Source organism: Triticum dicoccoides, chromosome 5A (genome assembly GCF_002162155.2).
Source record: "Triticum dicoccoides isolate Atlit2015 ecotype Zavitan chromosome 5A, WEW_v2.0, whole genome shotgun sequence".
NCBI lineage: Eukaryota > Viridiplantae > Streptophyta > Magnoliopsida > Poales > Poaceae > Triticum > Triticum dicoccoides.
The window spans coordinates 309,060,707-309,066,195 of record NC_041388.1 but is presented as its reverse complement, the minus strand read 5'-3'; positions in this window follow the sequence as shown (position 1 = coordinate 309,066,195).

The window sequence follows — 5,489 nt, the reverse complement described above, 5'->3', positions numbered from 1 at the left end:
AAATAATGGCAGATGGGTTGTATGCTGTTTTCCACAGATTTGAGGCTTTCCTAAAAATAAGGTTGACACACAAGCACTGACTGTTGGATGTCCATCCAACGGCCGTCGTGCTTCTTCAATCTCTGCTCTTCCTGCTCCAACCGCTCAAACAAGGGCCGGCGGGACTGCCTGCTCCCTCCTCCTCGCGGCCGGCTGTGCTGCCGCGCATGCCTCACCGCCCGACCGTACTCCCATCGCTGGCCTAGCCATCCCTCTACTCACCCACACCTGTTGTTATTCTCCGGCGACGGCAGACGAACCAGTAAACCCTCGTACAATCGTACTCCCCTCCGCGTGGGAAACAACTGCCGAGTCTTCCCTGCCTCCGTGTCGTCCCCTTCCTAGGCCTCGTCGTCGTCCACCGCCCTGGTGCTCTCGGCTCGGCGTGGTCAACGTGGTCAAGGAACGACTTCCATCGGATGTGGACTGTACGTGGAGAGGCTGACAGCTGGGTCCACGGCCGCAGCAAGGAAGTGCTTCCTTATTACGTGGAAAATAATGATTCCTCCACCTGACAGATGGGACCCACCGAACGGGCCACTATATTTTGTGAAAACAACGTTTCCCCCTGACTGCTGGGACCCACCAGCTACATCTTCGCATGCAAGGAAGTGCGTCCGGGTAAAAAAACGATTCGCCCCCTGACTGCTGGGACCCACCAGCTACATCTTCGCAGGCAAGGAAGTGCCTGACAGTCGGGACCCACCTGGTCGAAGCATACGTAGTGTTGTCACTCTGGTCGCGAACATGTACGTACATATAGGTCGATGTAGAGGCACGCACGTGTCGTAGTAGAGGCGCGCACGTGTCATAGTAGAGGCGCGCACGTGTCGTAGTAGAGGCGCGCACGTAGCATGTACATGTACGTACAGCGGCCAGGGTGCAAGAAAGAAAATACGGCCACGTATGTGTACATACGGGCGAGGTCTCGAACGCCTACTCGCGCATACGTACGGCCAGGGCTCGTGTACATTGCTGGGTCGGAACGGAGAAACAGCGTCGTCGTGTTCGTGGGGAGGCAACGGAATGCGTCTTGTTCATCAGGAGGGCTTGGACGGAACAGGCGATGGAAACGAGGTCTGGCGTACCGCAGAACGGAGGAAACGGCCTTGTGTTCGACCGGCCACGTTTGAAACGGGATCCTGTTCATCAGGAGGGGTCTGGCATACCGCAAAACGAAGGAAACGGACCTCCTACGGTCGAAACGGGGGTCCTGTTGATCGGGAGGGGTGTGGCGTACCACAAAACGGACGAAACGGACTTGTGTTGGAGCACTACGGTCGAAACAGGGGTCCTGTTCATCGAGAAGGGTGTGGCGTACCACAAAATGGGACTCCACGGGATATTGTTCATCTCCACCGTCGACCCCCTCCAGCCTCCACAAGCTACTATTCATCCACCGTCGACCTCCTCCAGCCTCCACCTGCGACTGTTCATCCACGGGCTCCTGTTCATCCAGCCTCCACCGCGCGCTACTCCACCGGCTACTGTTCAACCAGCCCTCTCCACGGGCTCCTGTTCAACCACCCTGAAAGTGCAACTATCCCTGGGTGGTTTTGGTAATTCCTAACAACATATAGCTCATTGAGCTAACATTATTCCAAGATTAATATTTCAGGAAAAGCTCAATGAATGGCATGGCATGGATGAGGAAAGTGGATCCCTCAAAATTCTAAGGACAAAAAGTTTGGCTCAAGCGTGAAGCTCAAGACTCTACATTTTATATTTTAGTGATCCAAGATCACATTGAGTCTATAGGAAAAGCCAATACTATCAAGGAGGGATGAGGTGTTGCTTAATGGCTTGCTTTCTCAAAGTGCTTAGTGATATGCTCCAAAACCCTCAACTACCTTCCCACATCCACATATGACCTAAACCAAAAGTCAAACTCGGCCCCACCGATTCTTTCTATCCGGCGCCACCGAGTTTCAAATGTCATAGCCACTGCCACAAACCCTAGGCAAATCGGTCTCACCGATAGGGATCTCGGTCTCACCGAGATGGGATTGTAATCTCTCTGTTTCCCTTCGTAACGTTTCGGTCTTACCGAGATGAGCGATCGGTCCCACCGAGATTGCAATTTAAACTCTCTGTTTCCCTTTTGTAACATTTCGGTCTCACCGAGATGAGCGAATCGGTCCCACGAAGTTTACCTGACCAACTCTCTGGTTAGCTCATTACCAAAATCGATCCCACCAAGTTTGTGTAATCGGTCACACTGAGATTATGTTATGCCCTAACCCTAACCATATCGGTCCTACCGAGTTGCATCTCAGTCCCACCGAAAATCCTAACGGTCACTAGGTTTGCTGAATCGGTCTGACCGAGTTTAACCATTCGGTCCCACCGAGTTTGGTAAATTGTGTGTAACGGTTAGATTCTGTGTGGAGGCTATATATACCCCTCCACCCACTCTTCATTCATGGAGAGAGCCATCAGAACATACCTACACTTCCAATACACATTTTCTGAGAGATAACCACCTACACTTGTGTTGAGGTCAAGATATTCCATTCCAACCATATGAATCTTGATCTCTAGCCTTCCCCAAGTTGCTTTCCACTTAAATCTTCTTTCCACCAAATCCAAATCCTGTGAGAGAGAGTTGAGTGTTGGGCAGACTATCATTTGAAGCACAAGAGCAAGGAGTTTATCATCAACACACCATTTGTTACTTCTTGGAGAGTGGTGTCTCCTAGATTGGCTTGGTGTCACTTGGGACCCTCCAACAAGATTGTGGAGTTGAACCAAGGAGTTTGTAAGGGCAAGGAGATCGCCTACTTCGTGAAGATCTACCGCTAGTGAGGCAAGTCCTTCATGGGCGACGGCCGTGATGGAATAGACAAGGTTGCTTCTTCATGGACCCTTCGTGGGTGGAGCCCTCCGTGGACTCGCGCAGCCGTTACCCTCCGTGGGTTGAAGTCTCCATCAACGTGGATGTACGATAGCACCACCTATCGGAACCACGACAAAAACATCCGTGTCTCCAATTGCGTTTGAATCCTCCAAACCCTTCCCTTTACATTCTTGCAAGTTGCATGCTTTACTTTCCGCTGCTCATATACTCTTTTGCATGCTTGCTTGAATTGTGTGGAGATTGCTTGACTTGTGCTAAGATAGCTAAAATCTGCCAAGAACTAAAATTGGGAAAAGGCTAGATTTTTATTTGGTCAAGTAGTCTAATCACCCCCCCTCTAGACATACTTTCGATCCTACAAGTGGTATCAGAGTTGTGGTCTCCATTTTCTTTGATTTCCATAGCTTTTGGTGGTCATAGCCTTGGTTTCACAAGCTAGGAGAGTATGGCATCTAGCGAGGGAAATTATCACCGTAGAGGTCCTTACTTTGATGGTACAAATTTTGCTAGTTGGAAGCATAAGATGAAAATGCATATTCTTGGACATAACCCCGCCGTTTGGGCTATTGTGTGTGTTGGCATGCAAGGTGAATTCTTTGATGGGAGAGAACTGAATTGTGAAGCTACCGCGGATGAGTTGAAGATGCTACAATACAACGCTCAAGCTTGTGATATCCTCTTCAACAGAATGTGCCCCGAAGAATTCAACAAAATCAGCCGTCTTGAGAATGCAAAGGAAATTTGGGATACTTTGATTGATATGCACGAAGGTACCGACTCCGTCAAGGAATCCAAATTGGATGTGCTTCAAAGTCAACTTGACAAGTTCAAAATGAAGGATGGTGAAGGTGTCGCTGAAATGTACTCTAGGCTTGCTCTTATCACAAATGAGATTGCCGGCTTAGGGAGTGAAGAGATGACCGATAGATTCATCATCAAGAAGATCCTAAGAGCCTTGGATGGAAAATATGATACCGTGTGCACATTGATCCAAATGATGCCCAATTACAAAGATCTCAAGCCAACGGAAGTCATCGGAAGAATTGTTTCTCATGAGATGTCACTCAAGGATAAAGAGGAACTTCACAATAAATCAAGTGGTGCTTACAAAGCCTCATGTGAAGCCCCCACATCATCGAGTGAGAAACAAACCTTCAATGAAGAATTGAGCTTAATGGTGAAGAACTTCAACAAGTTCTACAAGAGTAGAAGCAAAGAGAGAAGCTCCAAGTCAAGGTCCTACAATGAGAAAAGATCTTCTAGTCGAGAGCGAAACTGCTACAATTGTGGAAGGCCCGGACAGTATTCCAATGAGTGTATGGCCCCCTACAAGAGAAGAGAAGATTCTCCCAAGAGAAGAAGTAGAAGAGAAGAATCACCATCTAGAGAAAGGAGTAGAGATGATCGTTATGAACAAAGACCCTCACGGAGAAGCAAGGATTCGGAAATAAAGGACAAGTCATCAAGGAGCTACACAAAACGAAGACATCAAGCTCATGTTGGTGAATGGGTATCCGTCTCCGACTCCGACAATCACTCCGAGAGAAGATATCACTCCGACTCCGAATATACTCAAGATGAAGGTGTTGCCGGTCTAGCACTTGTGACAACCAACTCCTACGACATATTTGACTCACCAAATGAAGGAGTTGGAACATGCTTCATGGCTAAAGGCCCAAAGGTATCACACCCCGAGTATGTTGATTTCAATAGTGATGAAGATGACTTGTTAGGTGATGATGATTTACTTGTTGACAACTCTAGTGATGAATACTGTGATGAAACGTCAATTAATCATGCTAATCAAGATAAAACGAATGACAATGATAAGGAGAAGATTGAGTCTCTAACTAAAGAACTAAACACTCTTAAGTTAGCTCATGAAACTATCTTAGGAGATCATCGAGAACTTTTAAGGACTCATGAGAATTTACGCTTTGAAAAGCTCAACCTTGAGCAAGAGCATGATTTCTTAAAAGAAATCAATGATGATCTTCGTAAGAAAAGTTCTTCTTACATTGCCAAGCATTTACTCTTATCCACTTACATGCCTCAGGTCAAGTCTAGTAACAAGAACAAGAAAGATTCTTCCTCTAGTAGTAACAATAATCATGCTAAATCCAATATTGTTGCTTCTAGTAGTTCTCTTGATTTCACTAATGATTCTCTTAGCCAATTTACACTTGAGCAAGAAAATAGCTTATTGAAGGGAATTATAGAGAAAGGTGTTTACAAGAGCCTTGCCGGAAGTAAGCAATTCGAGGAAATTGTACGCAAGCAAGGAAGGCACCGGAAGAATCAAGGTGTTGGTTTTGAACGAAAGTTCAATGCCAATGGAGTTGAGTGGGAAGAAGATCAATACCCCAAGACGAAGTTTGTTCCTCAACAAGAGAAGTATGATCCTACTTCTCTCAAAGGACACAAGCTCAAGATGATATTCCACCACAAGACCACAAGCAAAAAGGCAAGGACAAGCTTCAAGAGGAAATTGATGCATTTGAAGAAGCTCCTAAGGCCTTGGTAAAGTGGGTTCCCAAGACTACTTCAAGTTCCACTTCATCAAGTACAACTACAACACCGAGGATTCCCATCA